We start from the raw sequence: 23,311 nt of genomic DNA on the forward strand, positions 1-23,311 counted from the left end.
ATCCATATTTGATCTATTCTTGTCCAGGTCATCTGTGATTCTGAAAAGAATGTTCCCTCCCTCTCGAGGGGGTTTCTTATTCTCCAAATGTCGATCAGGTCCAAGTTGTCAGTCATTTCAAAAAAAGTCTTAGGTAGTCTCCCGTCCTTGGAGATCACCTGTCTTTGTGCTTTGTCCATATTTGTAGAGACAACCCCGTTCATATCGCCTAATAAAATCACCTTGTAATCCAGATAATTTGTTAGTGTCTCATGTAATTTCTTATAAAATTCTGCCTTCCCTTCATTTGGTGCATAAATTCCAAATATCAAAATTTTTTCTCCTTGAATCTGTATCTCAATTGCCAAGATTCTGCCCTGTTCATCTTTAAAAATCTGTCTTGGAGCCAATTTTTCTTTTGCGTATATCACCACTCCTCTTTTCTTAACTTTATCTGATGAAATAAATTCTTGTCCCAATCTTTTATTTATAAGTAATCTTCTGTGTGCTCTTGTCACGTGGGTTTCTTGTAAACAAATCAGATCCAATTGTTCTTTCTTCAAAATGTGAAAAACCTCACGCCTTTTTCTGGGAAGGTTCAGTCCATTACAGTTCCAAGTTAAAATTCTCAGAGACATTGTTAGTTAGTTACCTCCAACTGCACCCTGCAGCTGTTCTTCGTCCGTTGGTGATTTGAGTCCAAATGTCAAATTCCCCAAGTCTGTGTCTGCAGTTGAGTTGAGGACCCCTTTCACCAGGTCTTCTCCGTGTTTATGTAGGAACTGTTCTTTATCTTGTACAGTTTTTATCTTGACTTTCTTTCCTCTGAAGTTGAAGGACAAACCCTGTGGAAACTCCCACCTGAAAGGTATGTTGTTCTTCTTCAGCAGGTCCACCAAAGTCTTAAACTGAGTTCTCACCTCCAAAATATATTTTGGGATATCCCTGTAGATTTGCACAGAGACGTTTTGAATCTGGAGCGTTTTCTGGTAATGCAAACTAAGTATCTTGTCTCTCTCCTCTTTCGACCTCAATGTAATCAGGCAGTCCCTTGGAATCTTCCTGCCTTGCCTTCTACCCAATCTGAAGGCAGTTGTAATCTCAAATTCTGTTCCCTCTAGGTTTTCCTGCCAGAAGTCTGAAATTTCTTTTGTGAGAAAGTCCACTAGGTTGTCCCCCTCACTCTCAGGAACCAACCTAAGTCTTAAGTTCTTCTCCTTACGCTGCATGTCCCATAAAGAAAGGGTCGCCTCATGCTGGTCAAGCCTCCTACAAACAGGAACTAAATTTTCCTGTGTAGATTCCGCAGTAGATTTAGCCTCTTCTGCAATTTTCCTTATTGTGGCGTTCTCCTCTACCAACTGTTGTATAATCTGTGTATTAGACGTTACGCTCTTCGTGTTTAAATCCAATTTTGCCGTTAGATCTGCCAGTTGCTTAGTATTTTCTGTACTCTGTTTGTTCAATCTTTCTAAAGATTCATTTATCTTCAATAATGCCTGTGTCACTGACTCCATGAATGCACTTATTCCCTTTTCCTGTCCACCTGGGCCTGTTGGCAATAGTCCTGATAAGGAGCCCCTTTTCTTATGTGCTGCCTTGGACTTGGATCTTGTTGCTATTTCATCTCCAGGGCCGCTCATGTCCCAAGGTCGTTCTCACAGGAACAGGTTTGAATGGAAAAAACCAGTGACTAACAATCGTGTTGCAACTGTTACTTCCAGCCCTCTAGAGGGAGCTGAAATCTTCAGTATAGCAAAGAAACAATGAATCCAAAAGCCCTCAGAGGGAAAAGTTACTAAAAACTTCTCTCAGTCTTTTTAGTTGCAACCGTATAATTTTTACAAAGTCTCAGTAAATTGTATCAAATAAAGTCTCCTCTTTGCAATGTCTTTGACAGCTCCCTGTCAAAGTGTATCACTCAGGCAGTCCGCTCCCAGAGACAGAGTCTGCGGTAGATTGTCCCTTAAAAAAAATTTCCCTGCAGGTTTCCTTTCTTTTTCACCCCCCCCCCCCCCCGTTCCTGCTCCCTAGGGGGGAGGACTTAAGTCAATGCTGGGGTTAATCCTTTTTTTAAAAATTTCCCTTAAAAGATGTCAATTGCAGCTTACCAAGTCCGTTGCTTTAGCAGTCATGCAATCTGGGGAAGGCAGACTTCCTTTGTTAACCAACCCCACTTTCGGCCAAATTTTGAAGAAATTAAATTTAAAGTCCCGAAAGGGTTGCCAATCCTACTCACGGGAATCTCTTTCAGTCCAAATAACAGGAAGAAGTCGGCGCTCTCCGCTAATGGCGATGCGGCTTCACTCCACGAGCTGGGTAGCGACTCTCAGCTCTGCGCTCCCCCGATGCTCCTCCGGAGCCTTTAAAAAGGCTCTTTCGCAGTAAAAGGGGGCGCAAACGATGCCCACCGAGTCTCCTTGCTCACAGGCTTCCGCGCCTGTGATTTTAGGGGTCCCCGCTTCGCCGTAGCGGTCAGACCCGAACTCGCGGAGCAGCTCTCTCTCCGGAGAATGGAAAGCGAGCCGCCATTAGCGCCGGCGCCAACCGGAAGTCCGCTCCCTCCGAGGTTTGTTTGGCAAAACGTTTGGTAGGGCAAACCATGATCCGCGGGTCAGGGTGCTGAGGGCTCATTTTATGGCGTGCCTGAAACATGACGTTTGCACCACGAAGTGTTACAGAGTGTTTGGCACCATTTTCAGGTGTTTGGCACCATTTTCAAGTGAATCGGATGACGTCGAGATTTTGGTGAAACCGTGATTCCACAGGTTCTGAACTTAAACTCTGAAGTTAACACTCTGATATTTAGCTGATTAATTGTATTTCAATAACTTTGAAATACAAGGCTTTATTTTTAAACAGCTTTTTCTATGCTGCTTAATCCCCCAAAAACCTCTACGTGGTTCACATAAAACCCCAAAGCAGTTTACACACTTCCAAACATCATTGCTAATTCATGTGAGGTAAGTTTAACTTAGGGACACGGGTGGCGCTGTGAGTTAAACCACAGAGCGTAGGGCTTGTCGATCAGAAGGTCGGCAGTTCGAATCCCCGCGATGGGGTGAGCTCCTGTTGCTCGGTCCCAGCTCCTGCCAAACTAGCATTTTGAAAGCACATGAAAGTGCAAGTAGATAAATAGGTACCGCTCCGGCGGGAAGGTAAACGGTGTTTCCGTGCGCTGCTCTAGTTCGCCAGAAGCAGCTCAGTCATGCTGGCCACATGACCCGGAAGCTGTACGCCAATAAAGCAAGATGAGCGCCGCAACCCCAGAGTCGGCCACGACTGGACCTAATGGTCAGGGGTCCCTTTACCTTTACCTAAGTTTAAATTAAACAAATGCAGCCTAGCACATGCTGTTGGAAGAAAAAAACCTCTTTAATGTTGTCGTGTCTTTTGAGAGTATGGGATATTATCTGTAATTATAATTTGCCAGGGCCAAGAGGAGCTTCACAAATAAATAGTTTCGAGTAAAGTTACCAAATGGACAGAGCCTGGCCAGCTCTCCTGCATTTAGCAGTAGTTCGATCTTCACAAATCAGCAGGTAAATCTTTTCACTCACTGCATGGAGATAAAATATCACCTGCAATATGTTTGCAACCCACTGTGAAGGGCACAGCTATAGTGGCTGTCTGAAAAGCTGGAAATCCTAACTTCAAAATCAATTTTAAAACTGAGATGGGTCAGATATGGCCCTCCAGATGTAACCTGCCTGTGGTACGTATGATTCTTAGCACTTCCTTTCTTTTTGGAGATCGTTCCACTTTCTCATCATGTTCAAATCTGCCTTGAAAATGTTTGTGGATTGTTCCTGTTCATTAGGATTAAAATAACTTGCCAGCTTGGTAAATATCACTTTCACAAACCCCCACAGGTTGTCCTACAAGCCATGGGCGTTTATCAGTGCCAGGATTATTTCCACCCATGTGGGTCACAGAGGGTAGCAGATATGCACTTTAAACAGAGAATGCGTGAGTCACTCATTGCTGTGCAATGTGCAGTGAAGATGCCCAAGCTTCTCTTCCATTAACTACCAGGTGAGGGTGATAAAGAGCTTTTTTGCCAGGTGTTCGAAAACTCAGAATAGTTACAATGGACAAGAAACATACAGTGGTACCTTGGTTCTCAAACTTATTTATATATATATATATATATATATTAGGGACGCAGGTGGCGCTGTGGGTAAAAGCCTCAGCGCCTAGGGCTTGCCGATCGAAAGGTCGGTGGTTCGAATCCCTGCGGCGGGGTGCGCTCCCGTCGTTCGGTCCCAGCGCCTGCCAACCTAGCAGTTCGAAAGCACCCCTGGGTGCAAGTAGATAAATAGGGACCGCTTACTAGCGGGAAGGTAAACGGCGTTTCCGTGTGCGGCTCTGGCTCTGGCTCTGGCCAGAGCAGCGATGTCACGCTGGCCACGTGACCCGGAAGTGTCTCCGGACAGCGCTGGCCCCTGGCCTCTTAAGTGAGATGGGCGCACAACCCCAGAGTCTGTCAAGACTGGCCTGTACGGGCAGGGGTACCTTTACCTTTACCTTTATATATATATTTATTAAAATTTTTAAACATAAATGCAGAAATAAAAAACAATGAAACATATATCATAACATATTTTCTTAGCTTCATTGGACTCCCTCACGTCTCCCGCTCCCACTTGCATCATTGTCAATTCTTACCTGCAATTTATCATCTTGTTTACATTCTTGTATCCCATTCATTTAAAATATAATCTAATATTTCTCCCAAAGGTTTATGTTTTTTCCTCAATCTCACTTGTCATCCTAATTCCATCTAGTTTAGTGGTGCTCAATTATTTATGATCTAGCATCCTTCTTAACATTCAACCAAATTACAATGCTTTTTAAAATAAATCTTAAATTTCTTCCAGTCTTCTTCAACTTTCTCTTCTCCCAGGTCTCGGATTCTGCCGGTCATCTCGGCTAGTTCCATATAGTCTATCAGCTGCATCTGCCACTCTTCCAGTGTGGGTAGATCTTGGGTTTTCCAGTGCTTAGCGATAAGTATCCTTGCTGCTGTTGTTGCATACATAAAAAATGTTCGGTCCTTCCTTAATACCTTCTGGCTGACAATACCCAAAAGGAAGGCCTCTGGTTTCTTAGTGAAGGTATACTTAAATACCTTTTTCAGCTCATTATATATCATTTCCCAGAAAGCCTTCACTCTAGGGCAAGTCCACCAGAGGTGAAAGAATGTTCCTTCATTTTCTTTACATTTCCAACATTTGTTATCAGACAAATGGTATATTTTGGCAAGTTTAACTGGAGTCATGTACCATCTATATATCATTTTCATTACATTTTCCTTCAAAGCATTACATGCAGTGAAGTTCAACCCAATGGTCCACAACCTTTCCCAGTCCTCAAACATAATGTTGTGCCCAATGTCCTGTGCCCACTTTATCATAGCCGATTTAACCATTTCATCTTGTGTATTCCATTTTAACAGCAAGTTATACATTCTTGAGAGTACCTTAGTCTTAGGCTCTAACAGTTCTGTTTCCAACTTCGATTTCTCCACCTGGAACCCTAACTTTTTGTCATTTTTAAAAACTTCTTTAATCTGAGCGTAGTGTAACCAGTCTCGCACTTTATCCTTCATTTTCTCCAAACTCTGCAATTTCCAATTGTCTCCATCTTTTTCTAGTATTTCCCAATATTTTGGCCATTTGGCCTCCATAATGGGTCTTTTTCGGGCCTTAGCTTCCAGCGGTGAAAGCCACCTTGGAGTTTTATTTTCCAATAAGTCTTTATATTTTGTCCAGACATTAAACACTGCTTTTCTGACAATATGATTCTTAAAGGCCTTATTAATCTTAACCTTGTCATACCATAAGTATGCATGCCAACCAAAAGCATTGTTAAAACCTTCCAGATCCAGAACGTCAGTGTCCTCGAGAAGTAGCCAGTCTTTTAGCCAGCAGAAAGCTGCGGCCTCATAGTACAACTTTAGGTCTGGCAGGGCAAAGCCCCCTCTTTCTTTCGCATCAGTTAATATCTTAAACTTAATTCTGGGCTTTTTGCCCTGCCAGACAAACTTAGAGATGTCTCTCTGCCACTTCCGGAAGCACTCCGTCTTGTCCACAATCTGTAGTGTTTGAAACAAAAACAACATTTTTGGCAATACATTCATCTTAATAGCAGCAATTCGGCCTAACAAAGAAAGTTTCAATTTTGTCCAACTGTCTAAGTCTCTTTTAATTTCAGACCAACATTTTTCATAGTTATCCTTAAAAAGACTCAGATTTTTTGCTGTTATGTTTACCCCTAGGTACTTTACTTTTTTAACCACAGTTAGTTCTGTCTCTCTCTGAAACCGTTCTGACTCTGTATCTGTCAAATTTTTTCCCAGCACCTTAGTTTTCTGTTTGTTTAATTTAAATCCCGCCACCCGACCAAAGTCTTGAATCAATTGTAACACTCTTTTCGTACTAGATTCTGGCTCCTGCAGGGTCAAGACTAGGTCATCTGCAAAAGCTTTAAGTTTGTATTGTTTCGCTCCGACCTGGATTCCTTCCACCAACCGGTCCCCTCTGATCATATTCAAGAGCACCTCCAGAACCGAAATAAATAGCAGAGGGGAAATGGGGCAGCCTTGTCGTGTTCCTTTTTCAATTTTAAACACTTCTGTAACCACATTGTTAACTATCAATTTAGCTTTTTGTTCTGAATATATTGCATCAATCCCATTCTCAAAACCCCGTCCCACTCCCATTTCTTTTAAATTTCCCTTCATAAATTTCCAAGAGATATTGTCAAAGGCCTTCTCCGCATCTATAAAAATTAACACTGCTTTTGTATTTATGTCTGTTTGCAAAAGTTCCAGAATGTCAATGATATTCCTTGTGTTAGCAAACAGGTGTCTACCTGGGAGAAAGCCTGCCTGGTCTTTATGAATTACTTCATTTAATACTTTTTTGAATCTACTTGCCAAAACATCTGCAAATATTTTGTAATCCACATTTAAAAGGGAGATGGGACGATAGTTCTTAAGTTGTGTCTTTTCAGCTTCCAGTTTTGGTATCAATGTGATAAAAGCTTCTTTCCACGATTCCGGCGCCTTCTTCCCCTCCATAATTTCATTGCTGACCTCCATCAGTGGTTGTATCAGATAGTCTTTTAATGTCTTGTAGTACTTGGAGGTCAGCCCATCTGGCCCTGGGGATTTGCCCAATTGCATGTTCTGAATGGCTTGTTCAATCTCTTGTCGTGTTATTTTGCAATTCAGGATTGATCTATTTTCTTGTGACAATTTTGTTAGTCCATTTTTTTCCAAAAATTGTTTAATCTCAACCTCATCTTGTGGCCCTTGAGTATATAATCTTTTGAAATATCTCTGGAAGCACTTTCTGATCTCCACAGGGTTCTGAATATTTCTTCCTTCAATTTCTAAATTTGTGACTGTGTTTAGTTTTTGTCTCCTCTTCAACTGCCAAGCTAGCAGTTTCCCACATTTATTTGCAGATTCAAAAGTTTTTTGTTTCATTAATTTAATCTTCCACTCTATTTCCTGGTTTATCAATTTAGAATATTGTGCTTGATGAAGTTTGATTTCTCTCAAGGTCGGCTGTGACTTCGGATTTGATCTTAACTTCTTCTCCAATTCTTTGATTTTCTCCAATATCTTGTCTTTCCTCTCATTTTGTATCCTTTTCTTTACAGCATTCTGTTGTATCAAGAACCCCCTCATTACAGCCTTACTTGCGTCCCAGATAGTTCTTTTTTCCACCGTAGTGTTCATGTTTATCTCAAAATAGTCCTTCAAGGCTTTTTGGGCCTTCTCAACAATCTCCTGATCTCTAAACAAATTGTCATTCATCCTCCATCTAAAGGAGCCGGTTGGTAGTAGTGTCATGTCCATCTTCGTTGCATTATGGTCGGAGCAGGTCTTTGGGCAGATTTCCACCTTTCTGACCTTGGGTGCCAGACCTCTAGTTATCCATATTTGGTCGATTCTTGTCCAAGTCAGCTGGGCTTCAGAGAAGAATGTTCCCTCTCTTCCCAAGGGGTTCTTCGTTCTCCAAATGTCAATTAAGTCCATATTGTCTCTCATTTCAAAAAAAGTCTTTGGTAGTCTGCCGTCCTTTGTAACATTTTGGCTTTGTGACTTATCCATGTTAGTTGATACGACCCCGTTCATATCTCCCATCATAATGATGTTGTCATAGTCCAGATAATCCAGCATTGTCTCATGCAACTTCTTGTAAAATTCCGATTTCCCTTCATTTGGTGCATAGATTCCTAATAACAAAATCTTCTCTCCTTGATGTTGTATCTCAATTGCTAAAATTCTTCCATGTTCATCTTTAAATAAGAATTTGGGTGACAGGCTCTCTTTTGCATATATCACCACGCCTCTCTTCTTTACTCTGTCCGAAGATATAAATTCCTGGCCAAGTCTTTTATTTATTAACACTTTTCTGTGGAGCCTAGTCACATGTGTTTCTTGTAGGCAAATGATATCCAATTGTTCCTTTTTTAATATGTGAAAAATTTTCCTCCTTTTTTCTGGGATGTTACAGCCATTTATATTCCAACTCAAGAGTTGCAGAGACATCCTGAATTAGTCTGATTATTTTCCTGGGGGTGGTGTCTTGTTCACTGGATCTTCAGGTTCCGAGGGTGCAGGTACCGCTGGTGCTCCAGGCCCAGAGGGTAGTTCAATTCCCTTTTGAAGGTCCTCTCCATATGTGGTCAAAAATTTATCTCTGTCTTCCAATGTTCTGATTTTAACCTTCTTCCCTCTAAAAGTGAAAGATACTCCTTGGGGAAATTCCCACCTGAAGATAATTGAGTTGCTCCTCAACAATTTGACCAGTTCAAGATAGTCAGATCTAAGATCCAACAGTTGTTTAGGGATGTCCTTGTAAATTTCAATTCTTCTATCCAAAATGTCCAGTGACTTTCCGTAGTGTAGGCCCAAAATCTTATCCCTTTCCTCCTTTGATCTCAATGTTATCAAACAGTCTCTGGGCTTCTCTTTCTTTACAAGTCTTCCAAGCCTGAAGGCTGATACGATTTTAAAGTCCTTTTCCTCTAAATTCCAAAACTTGGAAAACTCTTTAGTCAGGAACTCAGCTAAGTTGCCTTCTTCCGCTTCTGGTATCGACCTTATCCTAAGGTTACTCTCCCGGTTCCGCAGTTCTATCATGGAAAGGTAGGTCTGGTTTTCACCTACTTGTTTGCTGAGTGGTCTTACCTCTTGTTCCAAATTTCCCAGTCTTTGGCTAGTATCCTCAGCCAATTTCCGATTTTCTGCCGTGGCCTCCGTCAGTTCTCCAATTGCTTGTACGTTCTGTGATACTTGTCCAGTTAATCTATTTAAACATTCTGTGTTTTGATCAATTTTAGCTGTTTGCTCATCAGCTTTCTTATCCAGAGATTCTACTCTCTTGTCCAAAGATTCCAGTTTTTCGTAGATTTTCTCTAAAATAGAAGAAGTTGCTCCTGAGGCCATATCTTCCAGTTGTAATTGCTCAGTTTCTCCCTTCCCTGCTTGTGGCCGAGAAGCAGCTTCTTCTTCTGAAGGCAGAGTAGGCACAGATGATCTGCGTGCCTGAGAGGCTGCGGTTAAAGTTGTTAAAGTTGTTTGTCTAGTTTTTGGTCCCTTTTTTCTTGCGCCACTCATTCCAGAGTTATCTAAAAGTCAAGGTCAAGCTGAGTTGTTCCCATGAGAAAACAACAGCCCAGATGGTAACAGTCAAACAGGAGGCCGGGAAAGGAAAGTAAAATAATGTCACTGCTGTAAATCCCGAATCCTCTAGGGGGAGCATAAAATGTCTTTAGGGAAGAGATCAATTCTGGTAAAATTGCTAAAATCAAGTTTAAAGTCCCGGAACCTTCAATAGCAGGTTTTAAGCAGAGTTAGTATTAACAGCCACATTGTTTCAAACAGTGCAAACTGGTATTTCAAATGATGCTTCAAAGTAGCAAGTCCAAACTCCCTCAGATTGTTGCAATTTTTAATTCAAAGTAACCAAATCTGCAGACTGACAGCTCAGTTACTCAGGCAGCTCCAGAACCTGGGTTTCTTACTCAAATTATATTTCCGATAGAAGAAAGGTATCACGATGCAAGTAAGGAACATAAAATCAAGTGCTTAAAGTCCTTATTTTGCTTACAAAAAAGTTCAACGGTTGCTCAGATCGATTAAGTTAAAAATTCTTTCTTTGCCTCCACTCCTCCAGCTCTTTGCTTTGAAGTTCAGTGACAGCGGAAGACGGACTTCCTGTTTTACGTCGCTCCGCTTTCAGCCAAATTCAATAATTTTTAGTCTCAAATTTTGTAAAGTCCTCTTTACTCACAGATTGTTGCTTTTCCAAATCAGAAGTTTCAGGAAAAGAGGTCAGCGCTCACCGGCAGCAGCAGCGCGGCTTCACTCCGTAGCTTGCGAAACGACCCACAGCGCCGCTACCCCCTCCCCGCTCCGGAGCCCCTTACGGGGTTCCTTCAACGTTTCAGGGGTTGCTTCTGGCGCCCGCCGGGTCCCGAGACCACAGGCTTTTGCTGCCTGTGGGTTTCCAACGTGGGTCTCCGCTTCGCCGTAGCGGACGACCCGTTTCCCACGGAGCTTCCTCTTCACAGAAGGAAGAGGACCGCCATTGCCGTTCGCGCCGCCTCCTTGGTTCTCAAACTTAATCCATTCCGGAAGTCTGTTCCAAAACCAAAGCATTCCAAAACCAAGGCGCGCTTTCCCATAGAAAGTAATGCAAAATGGATCAATCTGTTCCAGACTTTTAAAAACAACCCCTAAAACAGCAATTTAACATGAATTTTACTATCTAACGAGACCATTGATCCGTAAAATGAAAGCAATAATCAATGCACTGTACTATAAGATAAATAACATAGTATTGTAGATTATAAAAATTTAAAGTATTTTCTTTTCTTACCTGCACTGATGTTAGTCATTGTTTGGATAATTCAGAACCTATAAGAAGAAACAATTGTTCATTTCTTGTGCACAAGAGTTTGACTAAGGTGTGGAAGTAACTAACCCACCAAGGAACAGGGCTCCTAAGTCCATATTACATGGAAAAATAGAGAGTACTGCTATTGAAGCTCTCATGCTGAGCTGGGAAATCTGAGGCAGATGTTGCCTCAGTCCCCATCCATCATCATCATCATCATCATCACCATCATCATCATCATCATCATCATCATCATCATTTGTACCTCGCTCAGCTCACTGGGCAAGCCCATACGAAATTTGTTTTGCGAAGCAACTCCAAAACGGAAAACTCTTTTGTCTAGCGAGTTTTCCGTCTTGCGAGGCATTCGTCTTGCGGGGCACCACTGTATATAAAAACATAACAAAGCATTACACATTTCCTATACAGCGCTGCCTTCAGATACCCTCTCAAAGTTGTATAGTTATTTATTTCCTTGACATCTGATGGGAGGGCATTCCACAGGATGGGTGCCACTATCAAGGAGGCCCTCTGCCTGGTTCCCTGTAACCTCACTTCTCGCAGTAAGGGAACTGCCAGAAGGCTCTCAAAGCTGGACCTCAGGGTCTGGGCTGAATGACGGGTGGAGACGCTCCTTCAGGTATACTGGGACGAGGCCGTTTAGGGCTTTAAAGGTCAGCACCAACACTTTGAATTGTGCTCAGAAATGTACTGGGAGCCAATGTAGGTCTTTCAGGACCGGTGTTATATAGTCTCGGTGGCCACTCCCAGGCACCAGCCTAGCTGCTGCATTCTGGATTAGTTGTAGTTTCCAGGTCACCTTCAAAGGTAGCCCCACGCAGAGCACATTTCAGTAGTCCAAGTGGGAGATAACTAGAGAAAACTCTGTTGAGACAGTCCACAGGCAGGTAAGATCTTAGGTGGCGTACCAGATGGAGCTGGTAGACAGCTGCCCTGGACACAGAATTGACCTGTGCCTCCATGGACAGCTGTGAGTCCAAAATTAGTTATAGCATGGCCAATCATCAGGGATGATGGAAGTTGTAGTCCCACAACTTCTGAGAGGCCGCAAGTTCCTCATCCCTGCTGTAATGTTTTCTGTTCCTATTGGAGAAGAATCAACTCTTAAGGCTCTCCTGCTACTTTTAGAAGCCTGTTTATCAAGGAACTCTGTACAGACACAAGCCAGTTTCCTACAGCTATTATAAACTGCTTGATGGAGCTCCTGCCTTGGAATTCAGGCAAAGCCTTCTAATCCTTCTTGATAGGCCACCGTCCCCTAGAGCTACATTTTCCTCTTAATTGAGAGCTCTCTGACAGTTACTGCAGATTGCATTGATAGCAAAGTGCAAACATTTAGGAATGAAAAACAGCGAGGCAGGAAGTTCAGCGCCGCTCGACAGAAGTACCACCGTGTCAGGAGTCACAAACTGTAAAAACAAAGCAAGCAAGCACGAAAGGCGCATGGAATTGGGCACAAAACATCTCCGACGTCGCTGAATTGCATGGGTGGAAATGAGGCTTTGAGATACAAAAATATCCCCCACATATTGAACTTTTGGCAATCTGTCCCACAGTACTTGTATGGGTGTCGGAAAATAACACTTCCCTCTTCGTGTCAGCAAATGCCGAGGGGGAAATCATGATAAAGTGTATTTGAGGAGGTGGACATAAAGACCAAATGATTAGGTCACTTCAGCCTAGTTAACAAACCAGAAGTCTCCTTCTGATTGTTGCAGTTGATTAGCTGTTCCTGACAAATTTCTTTTATTTACTTCTCAATATTTTACTCTATTCTCTCAAAAGGCAGAGTGGTTTCAGGTTTATTGAAAGTAAGGGACACATTTAAGGGGGTGGGACTTCACTATTATATCATCCCTATATTGACAGAGGTGGTGGAACTGTGGACGTCTAGATTTTGTTATAAGAATTTTAAGGTCTCAAATACAGGATTAATATTCACAAATGCATACATATCTAAATATATGACCTATGTGTCTGAAATGGTATGGGAGAGCAATCCTGAAGCCATTTTGACTCTCCCAATGGCACAAATATTGCTCTGCAGTAAGGGAGGCAAATGGGGAAAGCCTTCCCATTGTCTTTTTCCTCGCAAATCCTGTCTTAAGGGCGTATTTGTGCATGAATAGGGTGAGCCTGTGACCTGGATTCAGGAACTGAAGTATTAACCATCACAAAAGAATGGCCAGGCTGCCCAGGTAATGCAGTCAGTGACCATTATCAGGTATACTGGCAGGCAGGATTTCTGCTGCAGACCGCCTCCTTCTGTGATGTATGTATGATGTTTCAGGGAGGGGGGGTCTTGGGCTACAGGGTGGGCAATTTCAAAAGTCTATATAAGGGCTTGCGCACCATTGTTCAGGGTTCTCCTCTCTACTGCGCATGATGAGTGGGGACCCTGTTGCAACAGTTCCTTTAATAAAGATCAGGCTTGCTAGCCGCTTTGCTTCTCAATATACTCTGGTTGGCCTCTGTTTTCTCCTACCGATAGGGAACCCACCTAAGGACTCTATACTATACGGGCACTGCAATACCCTAGAAGGGAAAGGAAGCAGTTTTTCTTATAACAGTTTCATTGTAATTCCTATTAGTGCCCAGCCAGCTTGGCTGATGGTGAAGGGCGATAAAAACCATAGTCTAACAACATCTGAAACGCCTGCAGGTCCCTCATCTCTGTGGAAAACTTTAACCTGTAGAATAACAATCCAACTAGGTTATGCAGGTTAAGACAAAGTCAGGAAGCTATTGTCAATAAATAATAACCATTTTGGAAGAATGAGGCTCTTATAAGTTAAAATATAAGTATTCAGTGAGAGAGAGAGAGAGAGAGAGAGAGAGAGAGAGAGATATGGAAAGAAGACAAAGTCCCTACCAGAGAAGAATGGCAGATCAAGTTGATGAACTATGCCGAAATGGCAAAAATGACTGGAAAAATCAGAAATCAGGAAGACCAAAACTTTAATAAAGAATGGGGGAAATTTATAACTTACCTTAAAGACAATTGTAAACAGTTAAAATTGTTAGCGGGATTGCAATAACACTTGTAATGTAACAAGAACGAGTGCTTTTCCCCTAAAAAATATGTTTAGGGGCACTCTCATTTTGACTTAAGAAAATCACCATTTTATAGTTCAAATCGAGAAAAACAAATACAGTAGATGGACAAAAGTACAAAGATTCACAAAATGTTTAGAGGTATGCGTCCACCTAGAAAAAAAGCACTGACAAGGACTATGGATATAATGGAGATATAAAATTTTGGACTATTAAAAGATGCAGTAAGAAAGGTTTAACAAAAAGAACCATAAAGGGGAGGAGGGAAGTTCAGAGAATTTGTGAGAATCCTGTTTTTATATAATATGTTGTGGTGTGAGCGTAAATTTTTCTATGGAAAATCAAATAAATAAATTTGGGAAAAAATAAAATATAAATATTCAGGGTGAGGCTTTGTTTTTGTAACCTGTTCTGTATGTTGTGTGACAGGTTTTTCCAGCTTGTTTGGCAGGAAAATGGTAGACAGTCTCAAAGCAGGTGTCAGATTAACTCAGACGCCCAAATCCCCTAAACCCAAACCAGACACAGCATCTATTCTTGCACAAATAATGAAAGCTTTGAAATACTTATTCTGACCTTGTTAAAGAGAAACAGTTTGCACGACAGACCAGCAAGTTCTTGCTTCTGCCAAGATTCCTTCTTCTCAGATAAGCGACTTGAAGCTCCTCGGCTATTTTCAAACTCACGAGCCAGTTTTTCAAAGCGAGAGAAATGTGAAATCCCACTTTATTCCAAACACATATCAGGAAGTATAATTAATTAGCACTTGAGATTTTTGATAGCACATCTTTGTAACGTCTAGCCACATATGGTTTCTAAAGTAGCAATTGTTTGTATTTTATCTGTCTCCACTAAATGTTGCTAAACTTACCCCGCTTTAATGGTAAAAATAGGGGCTTAATCAAAGTCAAAGAAAATCGCTGCATTAATTGTAATCAGGCTGGGACATGAAAAAGGAAATGTGATAACATTTGGAAAATGCATTGCAACTTACCGTTTTATCTTTATGGGAAACGTCTTTGTGGTTGTGGGTCTGGTATGCCATCATATATTTTTTACGTGTTGCTATTATTACTATTAACAATAATTAAACTTATTAGTTGCTTGCTACCTACAAGGTCCCCAAATGACTTACATTTAAAAACATAAACAGAATTTTTAAATTGCTGTAACTCATCCAGGGACAAGGATGGGTAATAATAATAATAATAATAATAATAATAATAATAATAATAATAGCATTCCATTCCAAGAACAGTCATAGAAAGCTGTGCAGCACACTCACAATACAACAGAATCAACACAGCCCATCTAAAAATTGGAGAAAAAGGCAATTCTTTACCTGGTGCCGAAAAGAAGTTGGCATTCCACAGGTGGGGAGCCATACCTGGAAGGACCCCTTATTATTTCTGTAACCTATATTAAAGTCAAGGCTTGCTATCAAAATGTAAACAGTGCCATGATGCTATATGACTGTACCGATTTCCTTTTTATTTTGTACTTTAGGGTATAAATTCATTCAAATTTATTTACGGCTATTAGCCCATAAAATATGTACAAACATAAAAGCACAGAAGCATAAAAAACCAATACATCTAACAACAGAAGGGGAACACCACGATGCAAGGGTGGGTCATTGAACAGTGACAAATAACAGCTTGGGGCCCGGAAAGATCCAAGGGACGGTTCACAGAAAAAGGAGAACTGGAGACGAGATCCATCATGCACTCTCATCATAACTGTCCGATTAGTTTTTGTTGTTGTTGTTGTTTTTTGGTGGTTTTTGTGTGTGAGATAACCGCATTCAGGAATCTCGCCACCTGCAGAGTTACAGAAGGATCTGTATCCTGCAAAAGCAGTGCGGCATGTGACTCAACAGGCCTGCCAACCAAGCGCAGTAAAGCAGGACCCAGGAATTTAGTCCTAGCTATGCTATGTAAGGGACAGTTGAACATTATATGTGGAAGAGATTCAACTGTTTTCCCGTCACACTCGCATAGCGGAGACACCAAACCCTTGGAAAATCTGTGGCTCAGCAGGTTTGATGGAAAAACATTGAACCTTGCACGAATAAATGCAAGTCGGTGTGGTACAGATGAAAGAGTTGACATGTATGATGGAAGGCCAAGTGGTGGGGTTATTCCGTGATACCTGGGGGGGCAGACACCCCCACCCCTGGAGAGGTTGTGTTGATTTTCAATGTCTGCTAATCTTTGCTCGATAAGGCTTTTGGCTGAGCGTAGGTTCATCTTTAAGGAGTCCGCTGGGGAAACTTTAGGGTATAAATAGTAAAATTATTATTATTATTATTATTAATTCCTGCTTAGTAAAATAAAATAACTTGGTTTGGAATATATATATTTTTAATCAATATCCCCGCATATCCTGTTTCTTAGGTAAGACACACACTTATCTAAAGAAGGCAGCTGCCGGGGAAGCTGATACATTGAAGTAAAACAAAGTCTGTTCCAAGTATTCAAAATGAAGACTTCAAAGTACAGGAATATAAATACGGAAATTCTCACACCGGGCTTAATCTGCCACAGTTGCAAATTGAATTATGTATCCTCCTCCTGCTCCACTTTTCTGATTTATTTTTTATTTAAAGGTGCTCAGAGCACCTTAAAGACAATTTAATAAAATGAAATATTAAACAACACATTTCCAGTTAAACAGATGCAGTAAAACAATGCAGTAAAACAATTAACAATGCAATCCTATGCATGGTCCACAGTCTTCAACGGAGCATATTTCCCTAGTAAATATGCCTAAAATACATAAATAAGTACAAGAACCATTGAAACAAAAATTTCTTCTTAAAGACCAGTAAAGTAAGAGCTTGGCTGAACAGAAGCATCTTAACCAGGTGCTAGAAGGACCATAAGTATGACGCCAAAAGAAAGCTAACTGTATTCTAGGCTGCATCAATGGAAGTCTACTGTCCAGATCAAGGGAAGTAATAAAGATAAAGGTAAAGGGATCCCTGACCATTAGGTCCAGTCGTGACCGACTCTGGGGCTGTGGCGCTCATCTCGCTTTATTGGCCGAGGGAGCTGGTGTACAGCTTCCGGGTCATGTGGCCAGCACGACTAAGCCGCTTCTGGCAAACCAGAGCAGCGCATGGAAACGCCATTTACCTCCCTGCTGGAGCGGTAACTATTTATCTACTTGCAGCTTTCAAACTGCTAGGTTGGCAGGAGCTGGGACCGAGCAATGGGAGCTCACCCCGTCATGGGGATTCGAACCGCCGACCTTCTGATCGGCAAGTCCTAGGCTCTGTGGTTTAACCCACAGCCCCACCCGTGTCCCATAAGGGAAGTAATAGTATCACTCTATTGTGCCTTGGGCAGAGTATACCTGGAATACTGTGTCCAATTCTGGGCACTGCAATTTAAGAAGGGTGTTGACAGGCTAGAACCAAGATGATCAAGGGTCTGGAAACCAAACCTTATGAGGAACGGTTGAAGGAGCTGGGTATGTTTAGCCTGCAAAAGAGGAGACTGAGAGGAGATATGATAGCCATCTTCAAATATCTTAAGGGCTGTCACATGAAAGAGGGAGCAAGCTTATTTTCTCCTGCTCTGGATGGTAGGACTTGAACTGATGGCTTCAAGTTACAAGAAAGGAGTTTTGAACTAAACAATGGTTACCAGATGTCCCCATTTCCCGGGGACAGTCCCCGGATTTACAAATCTGTGCCAGGCAAAATCCGTCCCCAGATTTAATTTAATGTCCCCGGATTTATATTTTAAGTGTTGTAGATTTATTAGTAGGGAATGAATGTTGCGTGATTGGTTCAACGGCACAAGTCACATCATATGGGGACAAAAGTGCCCCCGGATTCTTTGAAAAAAATCTGGTAACCTTAGACTAAACAGTCAGGAAAAAAACTTTCTGACAGGAAGAACTGTTTGACAGTGGAACAGTCACCCACAAGAGGTTGTGGGCTCTCCTTCCTTGGAGGTTTTTAAGCAGCGGTGGGAGGCCATCTGTCATGGATGCTTTAGCTGATCTTCCTGCATTGCAGGAGGCCTGGAGTAGATGACCCTTGGGTCCCTACAATTCTATGATTCCATGACACCAGATGTGACTCAAGAGCCACTACTGAAAAGACCCTGCAGTCACCAGCCTCACTTTGTTTTGTGGGGTTACTGTATGTAAGCTCCAGGTTCGAAGGCAATAGGCCTCTAAATGCCGGTTGCTGGGAAGCAACAATGGGCGATGTGATCTAGTGGGCTCCACAAAAAGCATCTTATTGGCCACTGTGGGGAACGGGATGCTACACTTGGCTGGATGTTGGGGAACTTGAATCGCCATGACAACTGAGCTAACCATGGTCCATTTTGCCCATAAGAGAGCTGCCATCTCCCTCTTTTCTTAATGTGTTGTTGAACCCAAAGCCTAGCCAGTCGATTCTTGCCACAGCTAAATGGGTGGTGTGTTCTGGAACGAAGTGAAGTGATTTATGTCACCGTTGGGCTTTCCCTTCCATTTCAAATAACCACGTTCCCATTATGGTTTCAGCCCGGCTCTCCCACCCAAAGAAATATTGCCCATTGTTTGGCGTTTGAAAGCGAATAATAACAGATAAATACAAAAGCAAGCGAAATTGCTGCATAGCCTCCTGATGACTAAGGACTTTCTCTCTTGGTTTCTCCCCCCCCCCCCCCTTTCCTTTTTACGTAAGCGCTTGTTATATTTGCTTTGTGAGCTGCGGGGCGTTTTATCTTTGGCTGGAAGAAAAGTAGATGCAGGTTTTGTAGATGTTTCTCAGGGTTGGTAGGTGGGTGTTAGATTGTGTGTCATTCGTGGGAGGTGAACGTCAAAGGAAGTGGGCTTGACTTTTCGGAGCAATTTTGTAACCCAGGTACTTAATATTTGGTTTTCTGAAAAGGAAAGAGTAAAGGACAACTAAGAAGGCCTTGCTGGTTATGTCTTTTTTCCCCCGCCTGCCCTATATGACAAAATTGGGCACTGGAATCAGCACTTACCTAATCAATTTCTTGCTGCTGCTGCTGCTGTTGTTTTGCTTTAATTTACCAGCCGCTGGTAATTAACCACCTTCCAGATCCCCCTCCAACTTCAGGGAGAGGGTTCCTTCTATCGTATCCTGATTCTAAGAATGAAACTCTCAAAATAAGTAGCATTAAGCAATACAAAAGAGAGTTCTTGTACAGTGGTACCTCGGGTAAATAAATTAATTTGTTCTGGAGGTCCGTTCTTAACCTGAAACTGTTCTTAACCTGAGGTACCACTTTAGCTAACGGGGCTTCCCGCTGCCACCGCACGATTTCTGTTCTCATCCTGAAGCAAAGTTCTTAACCCGAGGTACTATTTCTGGGTTAGCAGAGTCTGTAACCTGAAGCATCTGTAACCCAAGGAACCACTGTATATATTTGTATTTGTGTGTGTGTGTGTGTGTGTGTATGGGTATATATACATCAAATCCTTTTATGTGGAATGTTAAACGATTTCCGTTGAACGACAGAGTTAAAATTATGCCAAGTAATTTCACAACATGTTCATTTCTTGCTGAGAAGCGCATTAGAGGGAAATATTTTGCCGATAAAATAACGCAGGGCTTGCTTTTTATGTTCCTTTTGCTGGGGGTGGGGAAACCCACAGGGTGATTTGCAAGAAAATAGGCAGCTGTGCTTACCCTTATAGTATTCTTATGCTAAACTTTATGTTTTCTTTGACATTAATAGATACCAGGATGAAGACTCTTCTGTTGTTGGGAACACTTATCCTAATCTACTGTAATAACTCAGGTGGGCTGGTGCTGCACTCCCTTTGCAAAATGCTGGAGTGGAACAATGAGAGGTTATTTGAAAGCTGAGCGATGCAGCAGCAGTTCTGAAATGGGCTGTAAAATGTTTTGTGAGAATAGAAGCCATGAAGCCCTGGGCCTAGGCAGCTTCTATTCATTCCGCTAAAGATTTGTATGCAAATGCAGCGTTTTGCAGATGGCACTCAGTTCTCTCTTCACTTCTTTCTGTTTCCTTCGGTTAACCCCCCCCCCCCCCCCGATTATGTAGTCCATTATAGTGTCTGGGTAGCTAGGCCAATGCTGCATTTGAAAAGCAACACCTCAGAATGTGTGACGGATTGGCTGCGTAAGTGTTGGACCCTAGGAATTGCCTCACACCAGCACACCTGCTCAGGTTCTGAGATCTTCAAGGGAGGCCCCTTGCTTGGTTCATCCACCCTCACAGATACGCTTGGTAGGGATGCGGAACAGGACCTTCTTAGTAGCTGCTCCCAGACCTTGGACCTCCCTCCCTGGAGAAGCTCCTTCCTTGTTGTCTTTCCACCACCAGGTAAAGCTTTCTTGTTCCAACAGGCTTTGGGGAACTAACTGCTTAATGAAAGGGCTGGTGCCATGCTATTTTTATTGTATTATCTGTTTGATTGTAATTGATTTTGGGGGCGCGGTGGGCACTGTGCTCTAAATCACTGAGCCTCTTGGGCTTGCCGATCAGAAGGTTGGCGGTTCGAATCCCCACAACGGGGTGAGCTCCCGTCACTCTGTCCCAGCTCCTGCCAATCTAGCAGTTTGAAAGCACACCAGTGCAAGTAGATAAATAGGTACTGCTGTGGTGGGAAGGTAAACAGTGTTTCTGGGCACTCTGACTTCCATCACGGTGTCCCGTTGCACCAGAAGCGGTTTAGTCATGCTGGCCACATGACCGGGAAAGCTGTCTGTGGACAAACGCCAGCTCCCTCAGCCTGAAAGTGAGATGAGTGTTGCAACCCCATAGTCGCCTTTGACTGGACTTAACCATCCAGGGGTCCTTTACCTTACTTTTAAAACTGATTTTACACACACACACAAACACAGAGAGAGAGAGAGAGAGAGAGAGAGAGAGAGTTTTAATTCTATTTATGTTAAATTGTTTTGTTTTTTTACTTATTGGGCTTTGTCCCACTTTGTTTTCAGCTGCACTTCTTTAATCCCTAAGCCACCTTGAGTCCCTGTCAGGGCAAAAGGTGGGATATAGATAAATACATGTTGACTGACAGCTCTGAAGAGTGCAGTCACCATAAATCCCAGGGGATTATATATACCGGTACTGTTCACATGGAGGTGCTACATCATATACGTGGCTCCCCGCTGCCAGAGCCCCTGATTTCACAGCCTCGGTGCCATAGAACATCTTCCCATTGTGAATATGAGGGTTACGCTGCAGTCCTGCAGTTAACAGAGGCCAGGGTCTTGATACTCAGTTAAATTATAAAAGGGGCCGGTTGCTCATTCCTCAGAAACAGAGCCTTTGGGTGCCAGACAGTTGTGACAGACTGCTGCTGACTTTGTGCGAAAGCCCCCAGGGCAGCTCCAGATCTGTCAGGAAGAATTCCTTCCGAAATTGTTTATTGCCTCCCAGAAATAACGTGTGTCTGTTTCAGAGATTCATGGCTGCTTCCAAACACGAGGAGCAGAACAAAACAAAGGCAGGGGTTTCTTAATTAGCAACTTGGGCCTTCTTACTATCAGTGCACATTAACCTGCAAACAAATCACTGAAGGTTTAAAACATTATTCTAAGGAATCAACAGACTGATGTTGAGTCTAAATTCTGCCATCTATAATTTGCTTGTGATGCCGTGAGGACTTTTAACAGCTTGCCTGGCTATGTGAAAGGAAAAGGGAGATGCATTCTAGACATTTAGACATGCATTTTAGCATTGTCCTATAATGCAGAGGAACTATTTACTGGAAGAAGAAAATTCCAGGATATATGTGTGTGCTGATTTATAGCAGCCATTAGTTCCTTATGTCCTGCTGTAGTTTGCAGAAATTTCAGCTCCTGGCTACAGACATGCAGCCACTGTGAAATCACCTTAGTTGCCTTTCATCTAAGTCAGTGTTAGGGACCCTCAAGCTCTCCAAGTCACATCCTTCATAGACAGAGGTGGCTCAAGACATTTTGCTGCCTGAGGCCAACAACAAGATGGCACACACCTACCCCAATTACCACATATAGAACCAGATTAGACTGGCAGTGAAGAATCTTGTTCTGACATTGGTGATGGGTCACTGTTCCTCCAATGTACATGAGGCAGGATGAGGCCACTGCCTCAAGCAGCAGAAGCCCCGCCCCCAAGCAACATGCTCACGGGTACCCCACCGCTTCCACCAGCAGCAGAGAAACACCGCCACTATCTGAGCTGATTTTGCAGAAGATGGCACCCATTTTGGGCAAGATCTTGCCTGAAATCAGCACAACCAGACCACTGAAAGATTAAAATTGAAAAAGTTTGAGGAAATTAGAAAATACTTAACTGATCGGTTACAATTCCATCAGTTGAATGATATATTTAAATTAGATAAAAGAAAAGGGTTCACCACTGAAATACCGAAACTTGAGAAAGACTTACTACAAAGCAAGGATAAACTGATTTCCAAGAAGTATAGGCTCCTGTTGGATTGGGAGGTGATGAAGGAGGTTAAATCAGTAATGATCCAGTGATCTAAAGATTTTGGTTATAAGATACAAATGGCATCTTGGGAAAGACTTTGGAGAAAGGGCTTGAAGTTCACAGCTTGCTATACTTTAAAAGAAAATAACATGGTTGTTTTATTGATGGTACATTACACCAAGCAAGCTGGCGAACATAAAGAATCTGAGGAACAAAGTAACACATGTGGTGGAAATGTAATAAGATAAAAAACTTTTGGGAAATTATTCATAATGAGCTAAAAAAAATGTTCAAACTAACTTTTATCAAAAAACCAGAAGCCTTTCTTTTAGTCATCATAGCTGCAGATATTTTGAAGGAACAGAGAAAGGTATTCATGTATGCAACTACTGCCACGAGAATGTTAATAGCTAAAGGGTGGAAGGGAGAAAAAATGGAGTGGCAGGTGAAACTAAAATGGAGTGGCAGGTGAAACTATTTGAATATGGCAAAGATGACAGGAAAAATCAGGAATCAGACAAACCAAAAGTTCAACAAAGAATGGGAATTATTCAGATTATATTTAAAAGAACATTGTTCTCCTTTTGAAACCTCTGACATGCTTTGATTAACTTCTGCAATGTTACCGTATATGCTACAAAGATTATGACGAATTTATGATAAGTTAAAGGATATATAAATATGCTGTCAACAAGGAAACGTAGGACTCATACTGAAGATGACGGAAGTCTTAACATATGGGAAAAAATTATTTTATAAGTTACATTTTCTTTGTATTTGATGTGATCTGATCTGTTTTTTCTTTCATTCTGTTTGTGGTGAAGGGACTTAATATGTAAAATAATAAGGATTAAAATGCAAAAAAGAAAGAAAGATGTGGCAAGGTGTACAGCAGCGGCAGAGCAGGTGAGAAGTGAG

General features: G+C 42.1%; 1 protein-coding gene and 1 long non-coding RNA gene across 3 annotated transcripts in view; one reads left to right on the top strand and one right to left on the bottom strand.

The window, feature by feature from the left end:
- Nucleotides 1–23,311, bottom strand: part of NEMP2 (nuclear envelope integral membrane protein 2) — a 112,183-nt gene that overhangs the window by 37,272 nt on the left and 51,600 nt on the right. The window lies entirely within an intron of this gene.
- LOC307220754 lies at nt 18,311–23,311 on the top strand. The gene is made up of 3 exons (XR_013841079.1): nt 18,311–18,840; nt 19,682–20,293; nt 23,218–23,311. It is a non-coding gene; the product is annotated as an uncharacterized lncRNA (long non-coding RNA).

Source organism: Podarcis cretensis (genome assembly GCF_951804945.1).
Source record: "Podarcis cretensis genome assembly, chromosome: 1".
Taxonomy (NCBI): Eukaryota; Metazoa; Chordata; class Lepidosauria; order Squamata; family Lacertidae; genus Podarcis; species Podarcis cretensis.